The sequence below is a fragment of the Glycine soja genome, chromosome 11 (genome assembly GCF_004193775.1).
Source record: "Glycine soja cultivar W05 chromosome 11, ASM419377v2, whole genome shotgun sequence".
Lineage (NCBI taxonomy): Eukaryota > Viridiplantae > Streptophyta > Magnoliopsida > Fabales > Fabaceae > Glycine > Glycine soja.
In genome coordinates, this window is record NC_041012.1 from 21,249,549 (window position 1) to 21,272,624 (window position 23,076).

General features: G+C 30.9%; 1 long non-coding RNA gene and 1 pseudogene across 4 annotated transcripts; one reads left to right on the plus strand and one right to left on the minus strand.

Moving 5' to 3' along the window:
• The first annotated feature begins 3,749 nt into the window (after positions 1 to 3,749).
• LOC114373629 lies at positions 3,750 to 4,569 on the plus strand. Of its 4 annotated transcripts, none has more exons than XR_003658444.1 (4): positions 3,750 to 4,025; positions 4,116 to 4,178; positions 4,253 to 4,309; positions 4,395 to 4,569. It is a non-coding gene; the product is annotated as an uncharacterized LOC114373629 (long non-coding RNA). The 4 variants fall into 4 exon arrangements; XR_003658443.1 differs by having other exon boundaries at positions 3,753 to 4,025; positions 4,258 to 4,309; XR_003658441.1 differs by having other exon boundaries at positions 3,759 to 4,178.
• Positions 4,570 to 19,325: 14,756 nt separating this feature from the next.
• On the minus strand, positions 19,326 to 20,002 carry LOC114373055 (annotated as a pseudogene).
• Positions 20,003 to 23,076: the final 3,074 nt, after the last annotated feature.

The following is a 23,076-nucleotide window of genomic DNA, read 5'->3' on the forward strand; positions in this document are numbered from 1 at the left end:
GTAACTTGCGGGCATGGAGCCGGAATCGCCTGCATGAAGGAAGAAACAAAAAGAATAAAAAGAAAAGAGAAGAAGATTCAGAAGAGAAAGATGGAGAAAGAGAAAATTGAGGGAGAAAACACAGAGAGAGAAAACATAATAATGGAGAAAACTCAGGAAAGAGAAGAAAGAGTAATGGAGAAGACACGCACAGTCTCGAGTATTAAGCGCAATTAAATCAGTCGTTAAATCCGCCAATTAGCAAGCGACATGTGGCGAAGGCAACAAAAAAATGATGGAGTGAAGAAGGTGGAAGGGCAACGTATGGAGAAAACTCAGGAGAGAGAAGAAAGAGTATTAAGCACAATTAAATCAGCCGTTAAATCCGCCAATTAGGAAGCGACATGTGGCGAAGGCAACAAAAAAAATGATGGGCTGAAGAAGGAGAAAGGGCAACCTATATGAAAAAAATAAAACTACACGTGTCAATCTTTCAACTTTTTTAAAATTCCAATTTTGTCAACTGCAAGTGTACATGTGTCAAGCTTTTAAGTATGGGTATTTCAGTATTTTCTATTTCCTTCTCTTTTATATATAGATATAGATTATGAAGCACATAATCATGATCTGTTGCCTGCAGGCCCGCCTTAATTTTTATTTTGAATAATTTTCGACTTCCACCCCCATTTTGAATATATTGAGAAGATAAGAAAAGAAAAAAAATAAAGAAGATAAGAAATGATACAATGAGTGTAATATTAGAATACGAGAGTGAGATCCATGGTGAACATTTTTAACATAAATAACATAACAATTGATCAAATTTATGCGGGTCCTTAAAAAGTTCCACGAAAAAACTATTTGCTTATATAAAATTTTTGGGTTGAGATGAATTTAATATATATATATATATATATATATATATATCAATATCTATATAATAAAAGAGAAGGAAATTGAAAATACTGAAATACCCATGGCTGAGAGGTTGACAGCTGTCCAAAATTTTGATTTTTTGGTCAAAATACTCATAGCTGAGAGCTTGACACCTGTCCAAGTTTTTTGTTTTTTGGTCATTTATGCCCTTCTAGGTTGGGTTTTGGTCTTTTAGGCTTTTCATTTCCCACTCCTTTGGTTGCTCCACGTATTGTTCCAGATGTCCTCTTTTCTAACCTTTTCATTTTCCACTCCCTTGGTTGCTCCACGTATTGTTGCAGGTGTCTCCTTTTCTAATCTTCATCCCAAGTCTTTTCAGTTTTCTTTTTATTTTTCCATTTCTCTTTCTCCCGTGGCAAAAGGCTCCTTTCTCTTTCTCTCTCACTCACTTTCTTTCTCCGTACAACTTGGAAGCTTTCTCTCTCTCAAAACAAAGCTCCTCGAGACGGGTTTTGACGAAAATGCAATTGAGGTTTCAGCTTCAAGGGAGAAGCTCTGTAACGAAGGGAAAACAAGGGAGGGTTAAGGAGACAGAGGGTGTTTTGAATGGAGCAGTTTATTCTCAATGCCATGGCTTCTTCTCAGTTCAGAAGATTATCAGGTTTCACTGCTTTGCAGTTTTCTTCACGAGTGTCCTTTTATAGCATTAACATCTCAGTGTTATATTTTTTCTTACTGATTTTTCAATTTTGTTTTTGGTTCCTTTTTATTTTGTCGGGCTATCGACGAAGAAGCATCCAACAGGCATGTTTTTTCCTCTTTTGCTGTTATGCATGTTTGTTTCATTACTATTTGTTTTTATTTGCAAGATTCTAATTTTGTTTGTTGTTATGCATGTTTGCTTCTTAATAATAGTTATTTTTTTTTTACTGATTTTTCAACTCTGTTTTTGGTTCCTTATTTATTTTCCCAAGCTAATTTTTTTGTCATCTTCCCCATATGGGTTGTAAGTTATGTGTTTGATGAAATGCCTAAATGAAGTTTTAGTTTTTAATCTTAAAAATTCATGTGCATCAGTTCGCATCCTGCAAATTCCACGCTAGGTGTCTAATGAATGATACATGCAAGATTTTGATGATAATCATTGTAACAATTGATTGGTATTGATATCATTTATATTCTTTAATTATTTTAATCTATTGTTCAGCAGGAAGAAGCCCAGGTTTTTTGTTCAACAGGAAGAAGCGCAGGTTTTTTTCTTGCTCTCTCTTAGTTTGTGTTTTTTTATTATTTTCTTTAATTATTATTATTATTATTATTATTAATATTATTATTATTATTATTATTATTATTATTATTATTATTATTCTTACTGATTTTTCAATTTTGTTTTTGGTTCCTTTTTATTTTGTCGGGCTATCGACAAAGAAGCATCCAGCATGTTTTTTCCTCTTTTGTTGTTATGCATGTTTGTTTCATTACTATTTGTTTTTATTTGCAAGGTTCTAATTTTGTTTGTTGTTATGCATATTTGCTTCTTAATAATAGTTTTTTTTTTTTTTTACTGATTTTTCAACTTTGTTTTTGGTTCCTTTTCTATTTTCCCGAGCTAATTTTTTTGTCATCTTCCCCATATGGGTTGTAAGTTACGTGTTTGATGAAATGCCTAAATGAAATTTTATTTTTTAATCTTAAAAATTTATGTGCATCAGTGCGCATCCTGCAAATTCCACGTTGGGTGTCTAATGAATGATACATGCAAGATTTTGATGATAATCATTGTAACAATTGATTGGTATTGATATCATTTATATTCTTTAATTATTTTAATCTATTGTTCACCAGGAAGAAGCCCAGGTTTTTTTGTTCAACAGGAAGAAGCGTAGGTTTTTTTCTTGCTTTCTCTTAGTTTGTGTTTTTTTTTTATTTTCTTTAATTATTATTATTATTATTATTATTATTATTATTATTATTATTATTATTATTATTATTATTATGTAGTTGAGTGTCCTTTTTTATGTTATAATGGCCGAGTGAACTTTGAAATTTTTCTTTGAGGTTCTTGGTGTGTGTAGGTGGTGATAACAAAGAAAACCAAAAAAGGCCTTAGAAGATTAAAAAGGTACTCCCTTGATTTGGTTCCATTGTCTGTGCTTAAAGTCTTTATAACTATTGTTAGTCAAAAGCTTTAAAAAAAGTGATTTTAAGATTCTGAAAAATGTGAGTTTTTATAGAGACTGTTTTAGAAGCTATTATTATTATTTAGTTGGATGTCCTTTTTTTTGTTATAATGACCGAGTGAACTTTGAAATTAAATAGTCTCTAATATCTATTTTAAGTTTATAACATATGAAGGAAATTCTTTGGGCAATTATTTTTAACATTTTGCTTCTCAAGCATTAGAAAAGAAGCACACTTTATTTTATTTTGGTTGGTTCACTTCTTTTAATGGGTTCGAGTAACTAATGCACCTAAATCATTGTCCTCCTTTTAAGTTTGGCTTAGGACGTGGATAAATAGCATTGGTGTGGATAAGCATTCTTTAGGGAAAATGGCATCAGTAAAGAGACAAATGAGAAAGCCAATCACATTTTACTTTTGTGTGTTCTGCCAACTATTGTTAGCCTCCCGAGAGACTTGATGGTTAAGAGCATTGATCTCTTTCTTGCATTATTGATGCTAAAAATGATGTGGTGTATTGCTAATTTGTTGTCGTGGCATATACTAAGAAGATAATGTGGGGTATTGTTAATTTGTTCTTATTCATTTAAAGTTTTGTTTGAATTTTTTATTTTGATTTTGATATGGTGGGTGCAGCCGAGGGTTACACACATGGGGATGTATTAGGGAAATTAGGTATATTATTAATCTTCTTTATAAAGGAAATCTTGAATAATTCATTATTTATATTATTACAATGATTAATATTTTTTATATACTTTGGTTTATCAGAAGGAGTAGTGGATACGGTTTAGGATCATTGTTATAATAGGCAAAATTGATGGTGATCGTACATAGTGGCTAGGAAAGGATATAATGGCTACTGTTGCAGTTATTGGACTCAGTGGAGGAAAGAGACTCTTGAGTTCATCATACCATTACTTTGATATTATAGAAAGGCTTTCTTATGGCATTGATTTTGGATCCACACACTACCAAATTGGATTTAAGTATTACGACTTTTTCATCGTAACCATGAACATATTTCATTTTATGTTGAGTATTGGCAATTGTTCCTTATGTTATCATGTGCTTGGCAGGATATCAGAAGAGAGCTTGGAATGGAAATAATTGAGGAACATACGGTGATGGAATATTCTAAGGTGATGCATCCTGCAATACTTAGTAGTTTTTTTAGCTGATTTTTGTATGTTTAAATGTTATTGTTTTTTGACAGGTCAGCAAGAAATGTGAAAAATGTGGCCATGGGGAAGCTACCTATTATACTAGACAGGTATCTTTAATGTAGATTTGCCAATTCAATTTGAAGCTCTTATTTAACAGTCTAAATTTATTTATTTTAATCATTCTAATTTCAGATGAGATCAGCAGACAAAGGGCAAACTACTTTCTACACATGTACCGGCTATGGTCATCCGTCTTAGGAGAATTAGTGGTTTACCTTAAGGTTATGCTTAGTTTGGGAGAGAAAAGTGGAAGGAAAAAGAAAGATAAAGAGTGAAAACTGAGATGATTTTTTGGTAAGAGAGAAAATGAAAAGAAAGTTAATTTTTCTTCTTCTTATTTGATTGTGTATAAAGGAAAAAAAAAAAAAAGCATGTACGTGAAATGTAATAAATACTTAAAACTTGGAATTAAATGTAGCAATTAATCTTTTCATAAAAAAATATATTTAGAAGATTTTTTTTTGTGCAGAATTATTTTTTTAATATATTTATTTTACTAATTATTTTTATTATTTATCACTATACATTAATATTGAATTACTGATGTACTCATGCTTAAAATTTAGACTGGCCTATAAGAGCGGATTCCTTTGGAAGTGCCAATTGCTTCTTGACTATGTCATACACCTTCTTCGTTGTCTCTGTTATATCATCTTCCATATTACAAAACTTCATGCCACAAAAGAACTGGTCAAAGCATTTGCAAATTAAAAAATTACGAGCATAAGGCTACATAGATAATTCAACGTAAATGATATACACAAAGTTAAATATTTATGTTCCCCTAAGCTTTGATGATTACAAAATAAGGTTTGGTCTTTAATTAAATAAAGTGTTACTAAAGATAATCCTGCAGACAATGGGAATAGACATGTCAAAAGAGGATTTCATATATAAATTCATAGTGCTCGAATATCAGTGTTATTTAAAAAAGAAACTATACACATATAAATATATAATTCTAAATACAAATCTATTAAAATGCTGGAATGAAAATATATCCCATGTGAAAAATAAATAATGTTTAAAGTGCCACAAATTTAAAAGGGAGATTGGTTATTATTACTAATAATAATCGAGTAACCTGCTGCTATAATTTTGTTGTTGTTGTTGTTGTTAATATTATTATTATTATTATTATTATTATTATTATTATTATTATTATGTGTTGTTAATTTAACTTTAACAAGTGTGTTTATTTTTTTATCTTATTAACTTTTCAACTTATTATATATCCTTTTTGATGTTTTATTTTTTAAATCATCTTTTTCTTTTTCAGTTAATTAATAATATTTCTATTTTTATCTTGTTGATTGTTTCCTGCATTTTTATTTACATAATATATTTCTGATTTTCTGTGTATTTTAGTTATTTCTCTTTATATTTATGGGTGAAATCAAATTATACTTTGAATTTCTTATTTATTGTAATTAAAAATACTCTACTAACTTTAATGTTAAGATTTACACGAGAGACAAATCACGTCCGTAGTACAATGAAAAGTAGAAATTTTCCTTACTTTCTCTTTTTGTATTTAATTAATTAATTAATTTCTTTTGTTGTTGTTATTATTATTATTATTATTATTATTATTATTATTATTATTATTATTATTATGTATTGTTGATTTAACTTTAGCAAGTGTGTTTATTTTTTTATCTGATTAATTTTTCAACATATTATATATCTTTTTTGATGTTTTATTTTTTAAATCACCTTTTTCTTTTTCAGTTAATTAATAATATTTCTATTTTTATCTTGCTAATTGCTTCCTGCATTTTTATTTACATAATATATTTCTGATTTTTTGTGTATTTTAGTTATTTCTCTTTATATTTATGGGTGAAAACAAATTATACTCTGAATTTCTTATTTATTGTAATTGAAAATACTCTACCAACTTTAATGCTAAGATTCATATGGGAGACAAATCAGGTCAGTAGTGCAATGAAAAGTAGCAATTTTCCTTACTTTCTCTTTTTGTATTTAATTAATTAATTAATTAATTTTATTATTATTATTATTATTCTTATTATTATTATTATTATTATTATTATTATGTGTTGTTGATTTAACTTTAACAAATGTGTTTATTTTTTATCTTATTAACTTTTCAACTTATTATATATCTTTTTTGGTGTTTTATTTTTAAAATCAGACATATACAATAGTGAGTAATTATATAAAAAATTATCTATTTGGCACTTTAAAAATTAATAATGAGTAATTTTAAATTTGTGGCACTTTAAAAGTTATTTATTTTTCACATGGGATATATTTTCATTTCATCATTTTAATATATTTGTATTTAGAATTGTTTATTTATATGTGTATAGTTTCTTCTTTAAATGCAGTTAATAGAATATGAACATGGATTTGAAATTGATAATTTTTCTCTCTTATTCCAGGTAATTAGAGAAAATGGTGTGATCACTGTTGAGATGTTTAAAATTCAAGTGTTTAACTGTAAATTAACAATTGTTATGTGACCTGACAAATGTAAATATGAAGTAATTTATATTATAATTAACATACTGTGATATATTTATAAAAAAAAAACTATTTGAAATTTCAATTCTCAATTTAATTACACTTTCTTTTTACTTTTTAACCCTTTTAATTTTAAACACTTATTTTGTTTATTATGTTTGAGCCTTATAAGATTCATCTTAATATAGTTTGTTAATTTTGTGATTTGAAACACTTGTTTTGCATGAACATCAAGTTTCCTTAATCAAGTGATCTATTTGTATGCACAGATTTTAAATTCGCATAAAAAATAGATTTCAAATTCACATGAACATCAACCTTTGAAGTTTGGTTAATCGAGTGACCCGTACGTATCGAGTGACCCGTGCATACGCACGGGTTACTGACTAGTATATATATAATTGTGAAATTATATACAAAATTATAAGATTTTAGCAACATGTTTAAATATGACGTTCATGGACGGGATTGTTAAAACTTTGAAAATTCCACTCAATTCTTTTATTATTTACTTTTTTAAAATTAGACATGCAAGCCACGTGAAATATGTCATGGAATAATGTCGGATACAAATTAATAGCACTCACACCTGTTTAGACAGATTTTTTTTTTTTTTGTAAATCCTTTTTACAAAGTTAATTAGTCAATCAACCAAATCAAATATTTAGTATATTATTGGACGATATCATATAATTAATGTTTAAGTAATAAGAGAAAACGATCTCACTTAAAAATAAAGACTCAAATTTATTATATAACTACCAACGGATGACTAAATCAGGTGTGTAGTTCATATAAACTTGATACATCTTAAAAATAATAGTTTTGTAAATAAAAATCTCATTATTATTATTATTATTATTATATAAATTTATTTAATAAAAATATATTTTAGGTTATTGAAAAAATACTTAATAAGCTGATCTATAATAATAATAATAATAATTTAAATTTTTACTATGATATTTTGAAATTATATTAGTTAATTTAAGAACTTAAACTTACTAATCTACATATAAGATAAACTTATTAGGTTATTTAGAAGTATTTTGAAATCTCATTTAATAGATTTTATTATAAAATAGACTTTTAAATGATAAAAAAATAGACTTAAAATAAACTTTTCATTTTTCAACAAAATGAAACTTTCAAAAAGGCTATAAATCAATTCTTAAAACATGACTAACATCAAGTAAACGGAACAAGCTCCTCCAAGTGAACAAACTAGTCTCGAACCTTTGATGGTTCATGTTTCTGCACTTCCAAGTTGTTTCCTACACACATTTTATGGCTTCCAGAATGTAAAATTATATTTCGGATTGATTACAGATTTTGATTTTCGGATTGATCAATTCAAAAGATAAAAAAAAAAAAATATATATATATATATATATATATATATATATATATATATATATATATATATATATATATATATAAAATAAAAGTCACAACCTTTGAACCTTTGATTTATGATGCATGTTAGGCTCATACCTTATAACATCTAGCCCAGCACAACCACTTCCCACCATTGCTCGAGTATTAGTTTATTACTAGGGGCTGGCTTAACTTTTTTTTTTCTTCGTTGGTTTAGCTTGTTAAACTATTAAAGTTAACAAATCAACTAACATCGTAATTTCTATAGAATAGAGAATCAACTAACATCATAATTTCAATAAAATGGAGAATCTGATGAGAAAAACAGATCAACATAATAATAAACTCTATAACAGAGTAATAGACAACAAAAATAAATTCTTCTAAACTTGCAAGAACCTGTGAGGAGTACCAATAAAATACAAAGAGCAAAATAGAAATTAAGAAAAATCACATACAAGAGACACAATTTGTTTAACATGGAAAATTCCTCAATGCAATGAAAAAAATCACAAGTCGTCCAGACCAAAGAAATAACTCCATTATAATCAATAAAGATACAAGAGAGTCTCCAACAAGTACATTGAAATGTGCTACAAACAGCCAAATCAAAACAGACCATCAATTGGTACAATAGAGACACGAAGATGAAACCCCAAAATATAGAGATGAGAATGCAAAACACTTATCTCTCTCCATATATCTTTTTGATGATCCAACTGAAAAATTTGAATTATCAAGTATGTAGAACCTGTTGTCCAAAAATCAGTCCGATCCAACGGTGAACGAATCCGCAGTTACCATTTGAAAAATGTTCTCTCATGGTTGTGCGAAAATCACAATGATTTTTCCTCTCTTTTCTCTCACATTGTTTTATAACTGCTTTTTCCTCTCAAATGAGTCTCTCTCTCTCATCCTAAACTTACTCCTCTCCACTTAAATAAGTGAGACAAAATGGGTCTTCTTATTTGGGCATTTACTCCACATAGGAAGAGAGCCAAAAAAAAACCCAACAAATCTCCCCCTCACAACTATGTGGAAGTGACCATCAAATCGACGATCTCACAACAAGCTTCAAACTTCCCTCTTAGTAATGCCTTAGTCATCATATCAACACCATTATCATTAGTATGAATTTTGGCCAACTCCAACAGCTTAGCATCCAACGCATCTCATATCCAATGATATCTCACATCAATATGCTTAGACCTTGAATGAAAGATTGAGTTCTTACCAAGATGAATAGCACTTTGACTATCCACAAATAGTAGATATTTATCCTGAACAAAACCAAGCTCATGCAAGAATTTCTTCACCCATAGCAACTCCTTGCATGCTTCGATAATGATAATGAATTCTGCCTCTATAGTAGACAAAGCTACACACTTCTGCAACTTGGACTGCCAATTCATAGCTCCCCCTGCAAATTTAATCAAATAGTCTGAAGTGGACCTCTTGGAATCAATGTCTTCAGTCATATCTGAGTCTGAGTACCCCACCAAAGTAGGCTAATCATGATGTAGCTTCATGTGGAGCTTATAGGCCTTGGATCTTCTTCATCAATGGACTCCTTTGCTTCTTGAGGTCTGATTGCAGCGGAATGGAGAAGGAGAAAGATGAATGGAGACGCCACTTCAAGTAGAAGATGAGTCTAGAAGAAGCTCACCACCATAGGAAGTCATGAATAAGAGCTTGAAGGTAGAAGAAGATGAATGAAGGGAGAGAAAGAGAAGAGCACAAATTTAGTGCCTCTAAAGAAGTCTGAACTTTGAAGTTTAATTCTCAAATGATCAAAGTTGAAAAAATGCACACACATGACTTCTATTTATAACCTAAGTGTTACACAAAATTGGAGGAAAATTTGAATTTCAAATTTCACTTGAATTTGAAATTGAATTTGTGGAGCCAAATTTTGGAGCCAAAATTTCACTAATTATGATTAGTGAATTTCAATTATGGTTCAGCCCACTAGTCCTAGATCAATTCCAAGATTTTCCACTAAGTGTGCTTAAGTGTCATGAGACATGTAAAGCATGAAGGACATGTACAAAGTGTGACTATATGATGTGACAATGAGGTGTAGTAAGAAAATGCTCACCTCCCCCTCTAAAATTTAATTAGATTGGACTTCTACCAATTCAATTAAATTTATTTCCCAACACACACATCAAATATTCACTTAGTGCATGTGAAATTACAAAACTACCCCTAATACAAAAACTAGTCTAGGTGCCCTAAAATACAAAGACTGAAAAATCCTATATTTCTAGGGTATCCTACCTACATTATGGAGCCCTAAATACAAGGCTCAAAAATAATGAAACCTTAATCTAATATGTACAAAGATAAGTGGACTCATACTTAGCCCATGAGCCCGAAATCTGCCCTAAGGCTCATGAGAACCCTAGGGCCTTCTCTTACATCTCTGGTTCATTCTACTTGGAGTCTTCAATCCAATGTCCTTGTGGGGTAGGATTGCATCACCAATATCATTTTTAACATCAGAATTCAGATTCTAAATAGGCAGCTAAACTGGTTCAAAATCAGTCACACCATTGTCTTCCTTGGGTGTAGACTTCTCCACCTTATCAATGTCTTCAATGGTTTGGTCTTCCATGAATTTCACATCACGGCTTCTAAAAAGCTTCTTCTTAACAGGATCATAGAACCTGTAACCAAATTCATTCTCGCTATAACCAATGAAGATACACTGCCTCGACTTTGCATCCAACTTGGATCTCTCATCCTCTGGAACATGCACATAAGCCTTGCAGCCAAAACTCTTAAGTGATCATACTTCACATTCTTGTCAAACCAAATTTTGTTCGACATCTCACTATTCAAAGCAACAACAGGACTAAGATTGATAACATGCACCGCCATATATAGTGCCTCACCCCAGAAGTGCTTGGGTAACTTTGCTTTAGAGAGCATACATCTCACTCTCTCAATCAATGTCTTGTTCATCCTCTCCACCAAACCATTCAGTTGAGGAGTTTTAGGAAGAGTTTTCTCATGAGCAATACCATGCTGCTTGTAGTAGACATCAAATGATCCACAATACTCACCACCATTGTCAGTACAAATGTGTTTCAGCTTCTTGCTTGACTGCCTCTCAACTAAGACATGAAACTCCTTGAACTTCTCAAGAACTTGGTCTTTTGTCTTCAAAGCATAGACCCAAAGTTTCCTAAAATAATCATCAATGAAGGTAACAAAATAAAGTGCACCACTAAAGGATTTCAACTTCAAAGGGCCACAAACATCTAAATGTACCAATTCAACTCATATTTTTTGGAGGGAGGATGCTTCTTAAAGGATACTCTGGTTTGCTTACCAACCATGCAATGAGAACATTTCTCTAAATCAGAATTCTTCAATCCTAAAAACATATCCTTCTCGACTAAACAATTCAGCCCCTTCTCATTAATATGACTAAGCCTTCAGTGCCACAAAGATGTCTCCATATCCATAGCATTCACACTATTTCTAGCAACCAAAGATTTCATCTAATACAACTTTAAAATTTTCTCCCCCTTGGCCACAACCAGGTTACCCTTGGTGAGTTTCCACTTTTCATAACCAAAGTGGTTATCATAACCAACATCATCAAGTACCTGCACAAAGATCAAATTAAAGCGGACATCTGGAGCATGTTTCACTCTTCTAAGTAGCAACTGCATTCCCATGTTGGTTTGCAAACAAACATCACCAACACCAATCACCTTGGACACACCGTCATTACTCGTCTTCAAGACTCCAAAATCACCTGGAGTGTAAGATGTGAAGAACTCCTTCCTAGTTGTAACATGTAGTGTAGCACCACAATCAATTATCCACATGCTCTCATCAGATACAAGATTAAGTGAACCAGGGTCCTGGAGAATAACAAGATCATTACTAGTAGCAATAGTCACACAGTCATCATCATGATCCTTTTCTTTTTGCTTACCCTTCTTGTCTTTACTCTCCTTCTTCCATAGAAAACAATTCCTCTAGATATGTCTTGTTTTGTGACAATAATGGCACTCAACATTCTTGTACCAAGACCTAGAGTTTCTCTTGCTCTTGTCCTTATCACCCTTCATATGTGCCTTCATCGTTCAAACAAGTAGAAAAAACAGGCCCTTAACCAAAGAGCTATGATACCAATCTAATGGGGAAAACAGACAAACACAATAACAAACTCTATAACAGAGTAATAAGCATCGAAAATAAATTTTCTCAAACTTGCAAGAACATGTGAGGAGCACCAATAAAATATAAAGCGCAAAATAGAAATTAAGAAAAACCATAGGCAAGAGACACAATAAGTTTAACGTGTCAAAATGAAGAAAATGACAAAAAGAAGAGAAGTATAGCCCTTAAAGCCTCATCATCAATGCAAGAAGAAAACGAAGAAGAAGATTCAGATGATGAAGAAGATTTTTCTTTCTTTGTTAAGAAATTTCAGAAATTCATCAAGAAAAGAATAATTGACAGGCGTCAGAACTTCAATAATGGAAGAAAATCACAAGATGATTCTCAAGTCCTTAGGTGTTACAAATGCAACCAAATTGGCCACATCAAGGCCAACTGTCCTTCAAATGAAGAGTGGCCTGAGAAAAGCGAAAAGAAAAGGTTTGATGAAAGAAGAACTAAGAAAGCCTACATTGCATGGGATGACAATGATTCATCCGATGGTTCAGAAAAGGAGATAAATCTTTTAACCAAGGATTATGAAAGTGATGAGAACATCTCTCAAGAATGAAAAACAAGGAGAAAAAGTATGATCCTCATCTTTGAAGATCTAGACACTTCAATCTTGAAGAAGGTAATATCAAAACCATTCTCTTATTAAAATGTCTTTTAAGTTGAAATTTTTATTCAAAATTTGATTATATGACTAACAATTCTTTATTTGTTTGTTTTTAATTGTTTGAAATCATGAGTATGTGTTCTTGATTGATTTCATCTTATTTGCATGAAATATTCATTCACCTATTTAAATAAAATCAATATTCTTCATACTTGTGTTTTGATTGTTGTTGATAGAATTGATTATCTACATGTTTTAATGTTTTTGCATGATATGATATGTGAATTACATGATTAAGAATTATTCATAAAGTATTTTTAGTATATTTTTCTTTAAAAAGTATTTTTGATAATCACTCAAAATTTCTTTTCTCCTAGAAAGTCTTTTGATTTTTGTTTATTGGCTAAAATAAACTCTGGTAATCGATTACCATAATAGTGTAATCGATTACAAACAATTATTTCTGGCAATGTTGCTCTCTGGTAATCGATTACCATATTTGTGTAATCGATTACAACACGTCCCTGCACCTATATATTCAGATTTCAAATTCTGAAACCTGCAACTCTTCTCTCTCTCTCGAAAACCCTTACCCCCAATTTTTCTTCCAGCCATATCTCACTCAATTCTTGTCCAAATCACTCCCCACAAAGCCCAAACTTCTTCTTTTTTCACTCTCTTTCATTTGAACCGATTGAAATCTCAAAAAATCTCTTCAAATGGCAGAACCATCGAAGAAGCGAAAGGGCACTTCGAGTCGGAGTCAACAGCATTCCGGGTCACAGGAAATGCCAATTCCTTCCTCCATTCCCTCTGGATCATTGTTTTCATCAGAGGAACAGCGTATACGGTACACAACCTCTTTTCCTCTCGTTCCATTATAGACCCAAAATTCATAGATATGGATTTGTTCTTAAATGAGAGTTTTGAATGCTCAAGCATTTGAAAACTCCAATCTTATTCCATTCATGTCTCTGAAATTACCTGTTTATTCTTATCTAGTCAAAGCTTTTTATTCTAATTTAGAAATCCATGAAGGTACCCTAATGTCTAAGGTTTATGGGATTAAGATGGTCATTGACCAGTCCTTATTATATAATTTAACCTAATTGCCAAGCGAAGGTGTATCATTTGAAGGTGCACTGATTGACGATTGGAAGTTTGATTTCTCTGTACATGATGCCCGCCGGTTGGTTTGCACCAACCAAGCGGATATGATCGGAAGGCTTCTTGCCGGTTCATTGGCTTTTGAAAGCCGCATCCTCCATTACCTTATTGTTCGCATCTTGCTTCCGAGATCTTCAAACCTTGCTCAGGTTTCTGAAGAAGATCTCATTGTTATGTGGGCCTTTCATAAAGGTTTACAAATTGATTGGGCACATCTTGTTAGATATCGCATGCATAAGGCATTGCGATTGAATGCTCCATTACCTTACCCTCATCTTGTTACCCTTTTTCTTCAACACTTCAACATCCCTCTTGATTCTGAACCCTATGTTCCAATCAAGAGATCTTTCCTTATAGGCGCTTCAATCATAGCATCTTTTGGTTATCAAAAAGAGCATGATGGCTCTTGGGTGAAGAAGGGTGTTCGAAATGTTGGTGAAGAAGGACATGATGGAGAAGATTCATCTCTTCTTTCAAAGATTTTAGACAGGTTTGATGGTCTTCAAACCTTTGTTGGTGAAAGGTTTGACAATTTGGAATTACAAGTGGATATGTGCTTCAATGAAATGGAGTCAAGAATCACAAAGGTTGAAGAAGATGTGTCTTACATTCGTTCAAGCTTTGATCTTCCACCACCGCCGCCACCATCATCTTAGATTTCTATTTTGATATTATTAGTACTTTGATTTTCAGCCTTGTATTTTGGCTATATTATTATGATATTTGAACAATTTACTATTTCTTTATTTGCATGGTGTTTGAACAAATATTAAGTATGTTATTTGACTATGTGAATTTTATAATTAATCTATTTATGAGTGTTGCTTCATGGTTCTTGCTTCATGATTTGGTTGATATTTTTCCATGAATATTGTATGGATGTTTAGTTATATTTGAATACTTCAAATTTGATACGCACTTTGGCTTTTTGTTGATACCAAAGGGGGAGAGAAATAGGGATTAAATCAAGAACTCACATGAGTAATCAACTTAAGTTTAAGATAAGCATAAATTCAAAAACAAAGGAGGAGAATAGAAATTTATGTGAGTGATCGACTAGGAAAAAGTGTGTGTGTGTGTGTGTGTGTGTGTTTCTTGATTTCAGAAGTTGTCATCATCAAAAAGGGGAAGATTGTAGAAGCAAAGCTTCATGATGAATCAAGATTGATTCAAAGATGTTTTGATGATAACAAAGATGATGACAAAGGTGATGACAAAAAGCTCAAAGGTCAATCAAAGAATGAGTTCAAGATGTTCAAGATAGAATCAAGAACACTTCAAGACTCAAGAGGAAAGTTGAAGAACACTTCAAGATTCAAGAGGAAAGTTGAATTCAAGAATCAAGTTTCAAGGATCAAGAATCAAGATTCAAGGATCAAGCTTCCAAGAATCAAGATCAAGATTCAAGACTTAAGATTCAAGAATCAAGAGAAGACTTAATCAAGATAAGTATGAAAAGGTTTTTTCAAAAACTGAGTAGCACATAGATTTTTCTCAAAACATGTTTACCAAAGAGTTTTTACCCTCTGGTAATCGATTACCAAATTGTTGTAATCGATTACCAGTAGCAAAATGGATTTGAAAAAGTTTTCAAATGAATTTACAACGTTCCAATTGATTTCAAAAAGCTGTAATCGATTACAATGTTTTGGTAATCGATTACCAGTGTCTTTCACATAAAAGCTTTGTGTAATCGATTACACTGATTTGGTAATCGATTACCAGTGATTGTTTCTGAATAAATCAAAAGATGTAATTCTTCAAATGATTTTTTACTTTTTCAAATTGGTTTTAAGTTTTTCTAAAAGTCATAACTCTTCTAAATGGTTCTCTTGACCAGACATGAAGAGTCTATAAAAACAAGGCTTTGTTTTGCATTTTCAATCAATCTTTTCTAACAATCCAATCAATTCATTACAATCTTTTACAAGCCTTGAATCTCTTTGAACTTCTTCTTCTTCTTTGTGCCAAAAGCTTTCCAAAGTTTTCTGGTTTTTTAAACCTTGAAAACTTGTGCTATTCATTCTTTTCATCTCTTCTCCCTTTGTCAAAAAGAATTCGCCAAAGACTAACCGCCTGAATTTTTTTTGTGTCTCTCTTCTCCTTTTTCCAAAAGAACAAAGGACTAACCGCCTGAATTCTTTTGTGTCTCCCTTCTCCCTTGTCAAAGAATTCAAAACGACACAGTCTGAGAATTCTTTTGATTCTTCCCTTTCCCTTATACAAAAGTTTTCAAAGGACTAACCGCCTGAGAATTCTTTTGTATCCTCATTCACAAAGTATCAAAGGTTTAACCGCCTGAGATCTTTGTCTTAACACATTGGAGGATGCATCCTTTGTGGTACAAGTAGAGGGTACATCTACTTGGGTTGGTGACTGAGAACAAGAGAAGGTACATCTCTTGTGGATCAGTTCTAGTGGAGGGTACATCCACTAGGTTCAAAGAGAACAAGGGAGGGTACATCCCTTGTGGATTTTTGCTTGTAAAAAAATTTTTACAAGGTTGAAAGAAATCTCAAGGACCGCAGGTCACTTGGGGACTGGATGTAGGCATGGGTTGTTGCCGAACCAGTATAAAAACTCTTGTGTGTTTGTTTCCTTCTTCCCTACTCTTTTACTTTCCGCTGTGCACTTTAATTTCCGCTTTTACTTTTGGTTAAGTTTCTCTTCTACTCCTTATTCTCTTAACAACATAAGTAAAAGCCTTAGAAGAGTAAATTTTTAATTAGTAAAAATTTAGGAATAATTAATTCAACCCCCCTTCTTAATTATTCTGAGACCACTCGATCCAACAAACACAATAACAAACTCTATAACAGAGTAATAAGCATCGAAAATAAATTTTCTCAAACTTGCAAGAACCTGTGAGGAGCACCAATAAAATATAAAGCGCAAAATAGAAATTAAGAAAAACCATAGGCAAGAGACACAATAAGTTTAACGTGGAAAACCCCTCAATGTAATGGTAAAAACCACGGGTCGTCCAAATCAAAGAAATAACTCAACTATAATCAATAAAAATATAAAAGAGTCTCCAACAAATGCACTAAAATGTGCTACAAACAGTCAAATCAAAACAGACCCTCAATTGGTACAATAGAGACAAAAAGATAAAACGTCAAAATATAGAACAAAGAATGCGAAACACTTATCTCTCTTCAGATATCTTTTTGACGATCCAACCAGACAATTTGAATCATCACGTGCGTAGAACCTGCTGTCCAAAAATCAATTCAATCCAACGGTGAACAAATCCGCAGTTGCAATATGAAAAACATTCTCTCGTGGGTGTGCGAAAATCACAATGATTTTCTCTCCTTCTTCTCTTAATGTTTTGTAGTTGGTTTTTCCCTCTCAAATGAGTCTCTCTCTCATCTTAATCTTACCCCTCTCCACTTAAATAAGTAAGACAAAATAGATCTTCTTATTTAAACATTTACTCCACATAGGAAGGAAACCCAAAAAAGCTCAATAAAATCCACGTGGGTATCACCAGCCAAACACGAGTATACTTGTCATAGTGGGGATGGCATATGAAACAAAATTTGAAGAGGAGCTTGCAATCTGCACTATAGGCTTCAACTGGTCACACAAAAAATGTAAGTTTATTAGGTAAAAGAAATTCAGATTTGCAAATTAAATAGCTGCGCTCGGACGGTATATAATCATATAGTACTGCACTATTGCCTTTGTTAACTTGCCAAATATTATATGGCGTAAACAACTTGCTCTTTCAATGTGTAAAAACTAAAAACACCAGAAACTAATAATGAATTAGTTCACTGAAAAGAAGTCACAATTAAATTGATCATTTAACCTCAAATTTGGATATCGTCCATCTAATTCACTGCTGATCTGTTGTTGGAGAGTTTGGTGTTCACGTAACTTTCGCATGTTCTGTCTCTTAATTCCATTTCTGAAAGAAGTGCTTGCTAGACATCGTTTTTCTGTGTAGATTAAGTTCGGTTTTTGCCGCTCTGTAATTTTCCTTTTTAGGTACTCTGCCGTCTGCACCTGAACTGATATGAGGAAACAGCATTAGCAGTAACTAATCACAACTCCGTAAAGCACAAAAATACATTAGTTTCTTAAAAGTATATAAAATCTAGTTTAAATATCAATGTCCGTGCGACTAGCCACTGAGGGAGAATGAATGACAAGTAAAATATCCCCCATATGCCCATCCATAGAAGTGTATAACTTTATACATAGAAGAGGAAGAATAAAAGATAGAAGCACCAATTTCTAATTATCAACAGACTACAAACAGGTAAATAACAACAGAGAAACCAAAAATTAAGTTAAATCATGAACGAGAAAAGTGGAGAAATTTGGGAAAAAGAATAAAACATATCCTACACACCATATCCTACACACGATGGAAACACTCTAGGGACAGTTATATGTAATGTACAAGAGAGAACCTAAATACACATTCCTATCACAAATCGAATCTCGGGCAAAAAGATGCCTAGGCATTTTTCTCTAACCAAATACAACAGCAAAGAACAGCATAAGCTGCACACTTCTACACAATTTTTAGTCAAATCATGATAAACTCTGCCAAAGAGGCAGAGTTGAAAATGAGAGATGGACGCAGCAATAGGACCAAACAATTTTGCTGCTATCACTCTGAATCACAATCTGAAAATGATTCGTAACTCAAATCTGCTTTAAAGATTGACATATTCAGAAGAACATTAATCGCATGAATCTTCAATGCAATTAATGGATGAGTAAAGAGATACCAGATCGTTAAGCAACAGATGCCATTGCACAGTTCCTGAACCTTGTAATCTCAATGATAATAGCCTTCAAGTTTTCAGAAACTGTGTCTCTTCCAGGCTTGAGATCATCATTATTCCCAAGGCACGACAAGGCAATTTCAGACGCCTGATGGCCAAGCAGAAATTAAGCATACAGACACAACTAAACTCTACTAACATTATGTTTAAATAAACCTCTCCATACATACTACTAGAAGAAGAAAATAAAAAGTAAAATAAATCAAGTTTCTTTGATAAACTTATGCACCACAGTGTTTAGAGAAGTTAAATCAGAGAGTTAAAAGAGTTAAAGTGATCGAATAAGTTGATTTTAACTTTTTATAGAAGTTTAATTTAATTATTTTACCTTCTTATTCTCTTCTCTTGTAACTTAAAGTCCTAGTATAGAATTTATACAGAGACAGTTTTATATCATGAATTTAAAACTCTTCTAAGTCTGTTCTTCTAAACAAAATTTGCTAGGTTTCATAACGCAGATTATAATTTGCGCTATATATCGTACCTTTTCGGCAACGCGTGAAAGCCGTTGTGCACAGCGTTCTCCACAAAACTTAACCATACTGCAGGCGAAACTAGCAGCCATTGACAACTAGCGGATTTATGTTCTCTCATTACTAAAGTCTCGTATTTCAACGCCAAACAACTCTTGCAAAAAAGGAATTCGAAAACGCAAAAGAGAAAGAGAAAAAAAAATAGCACAACGGCGTTTCTTAGCAACTAATTATCAAATCAGCACATACACGTCGCTGCTAAGTATGTATATATTGTTTGATATTTTGAGATTTCAATAGGAAAGTTGTTGAGCTAGTAAAATGCACGAGAAATGGAACGAGACAACGTTTTTCTTTTTTTCCGAGAAGAAGATTGTGAAGCTGAGAGGCGGTACAAGTACAAGTACCTGTTGATCTCCGACGAGAGCTAAAACGCGGACGAAGAAATCGAGAACGAGAAGCTTGTCGTGGACGGTTTTTGCGGAGATGGAGAGAATAACGGACTTCAGATCTGAGGAGTTGCGTCAAGCTGGATCGAACTTCGATCAACGATTTCACGTCCTTGGAGACCAAAAGCGATTCGAGAAATCGGAGGGTTGAGTCGCAGAAACTGCAAGAAATGAAATCGAAATGTTATAGAAGGATACAGAGAGAGAGAGAGTTGGCGGTTAAGATAACGTCTTTGAGAACTCCAACTTTGAAATTTTAAAACGGTCTGAGTTTAAATATAAAACAAAAAATAGTGTAAAAATATGAAGAAGAAAAAATAGCTTTTTTTTAAAGGATGACTAATTTACATTAAAGATCATGAAGGCATGTCGAGCTTAGATATTCTCTTTTCAATAAGATTTATTCCATTTTCATCTCTCAAAAAGAAAAAATAGTTTAAAACTATTTTAATTATTGGTGCATAATTATTAAACCTTTAGTTTTGTTTAAAAATATATATTTTTTTTCATTTTTAAAATAATACTAATAATAAGTGACTGGTGAATGCAAAACTAAAAGGAAGAAATGAAATAAATAGACAAAGCGATTCCTTAAAAAAATTTACCAAGTCTAAAAGTGAGACGTACATTATTAATGTATTAATGTACGAGGAGTTGCAACACTCTTTTAACACACTTTTTAAATATATTTTTTTTAATTAAAAATTATTAAAGTAGGACTCGTATATGTTACTGGATTAAAAAAATATTTATGAATATAATTGTTAAAAAATAATATGTATTTTTAAAGGCTTGACAACCGGGAAATTTGAGGTGTCCTTGTGCTCAATGTCTCAAAAATGTCCTCACGAGCCCCGTGGGTTTGAGCAAACAATAAAAATATAAAATCATGCAGCTCTGTCTTGCGCCTATAATTCTTTCGTAAGTTAAATTTATATCAATGGTATAATTACGATCTTAAAAATCAACTATAACCTCGTAATAAAAAAAATATAAGAATACATCCACTTCTTTTCTTCTTCTTCTTTTTTTATATAAGAATACATCCACTTCTTTTCTTCTTTTTTTTATACCAAAATTCATCAACTATTTGTATATTTATAACAATAGAATTGTCATAGTTAATATTGAAAATCAACTATGACAATACTAATTTTGAATTTTTTATGTATATGACGCAGAGCATGCTTAATTTAGACACTTGCGAATAGAGGTTATTTTTCAACCATAAAACGAACAAATTATCAAATTACATGTGCTTTTAACTTCAATACTTTATAGGTATCAAATGAAACAATGTTTAGTAAGTTATAAAGCTAGCAATGATCCTTTCAAAAAAAAAAAAAAAAACCAAGAAGCTAGCGATGATCCTTTCAAAAAAGGTTTCAAATTTCCTTTCATTATTTGACTTCAAAAAATTTATACTTTTTAAAGTTTTCATTTGACTTGAAACTTTTTTAGTATTAGTTGAAAACACCACCTTATTTTAAACTTGCTGTTCTTTTATCATTACCAAGATTAGTGCACTATTGCTTTTTAGAAATGACTACAAAGTTATATGTGAAATTGGATCTAACATTTACATATCAACTAACTGAACATGGAATATCAATTGAACTAATAGGTTAATTATATTATAAAATAAATAATGTTATTATATATAATATTAAAATTTTTAATGTATATTTAATAACATGTAAATTTAAATAACAAATTTTGTGACAATTAATTTTAATATAATTCATACTGATTAGTTCATTTATATTTTTTTAAATAAAAAATATTTATTATTAAAAAAATAATTTATTAATAAATTTAAAAAAAACATATGGATTAACTAATCATGAGTTATTTGATTTTCACAAACTTATTTTCTTTTGGTTAATGTAATTTGTAAATCAACCAAATTTTGGTGCAAATGTAATAAAACTTTTGTTCACTTCTAAAGTTTTATCTTCATAGCTCTTTTAAGCATTTTTAATAAAATTAAGAAGAAAAAACTATAGCATTTATAATGAAATTAAGGGGATATTTAATTAGGATTTGAAAGAATTTCAAAACACTTTTTTTTTAAAAAGTCTTGAAATATTCCGTGAAGATTTTTAAATAATAAAAATAAGTTTTAAGGTATTTAATTTAAATTATTAAAATTTTTTAAGAAATTCTATAAAATTTGTTGATATTTAATTAGAATTGTTTAAAACTTAAAAAAGTCTTCTAATATTTAAAAGTATGCAAATTTTAATAATTTCTTTTTCGAGATGAATTTTAATGGATTTCATGAAACTTTTAAATAGAAAATACACATTAAATCATTTCATTCAAATATTTGAGATTTCAAGAGGTTTTTTTTATCCATTGACATTTTTTTTACCCATTGTATATAATTTTTTATCTCTTCGATAGACATTAATTTTTTTTTTCTCTTTTGACCTATGAACAACATAATCTCCATAATTTTTTGAATTTGAAACATCTTATTACATGTTTATTTCTAATGAACATGAAAAATTGAATCATAATAAATAATTTCTACTTTTATAAATTGAATTTGTTGAACATATATTTTATTTGATGTTATCATTGTTTTGAGAACTACAATTATTCTTGCTACGAATCGACATTGCATTATATAAATTTTATACAATTAACATAATCAATGATTAAAAAAATGAATCTTTTATGCTTATAAATAGGTTAAAAAAATTGATTTATTACATAACATGATAAAAAAAATTAAAATGTTAGATGAGAAAATTCCATGAATCTTTATTAATAATTTCAAATATTTTTAAAAAATTCAAAAAATCCTTTAAAATATTAAAAATCCATAATGTCATTTTAAATATTCTAAATTCATATTTTATAAATCCATTAAAATTCAAACTACAAAAACTCTTAAAGGACATAGGATTTTATATTAAAATAATCTTTCTAAATCCCAATATATTACACCCAAAAAAAACTTAAATTTGATTTCATAATACTTTCAAGTACAATTCAGAAGTATATCTTTCTATTTAAAACTAAGAAATATAATTTAAAAATAAAAAACAACTAAGTGCACTCGTTACCTCACCCTCTTATCCAATACTTGATCACAACACGCTCAATCGAGTTTCTTTTTTTAACTCAGTCGTGTTGAATTTGCTATATTATTGCCGAATATGTTTTAATCCAAGGATTTAACAAAACCCCAAGACATTTTGCACAACAAAGTTGCTGAAATAATTAAATGAATATTACAACGCACGG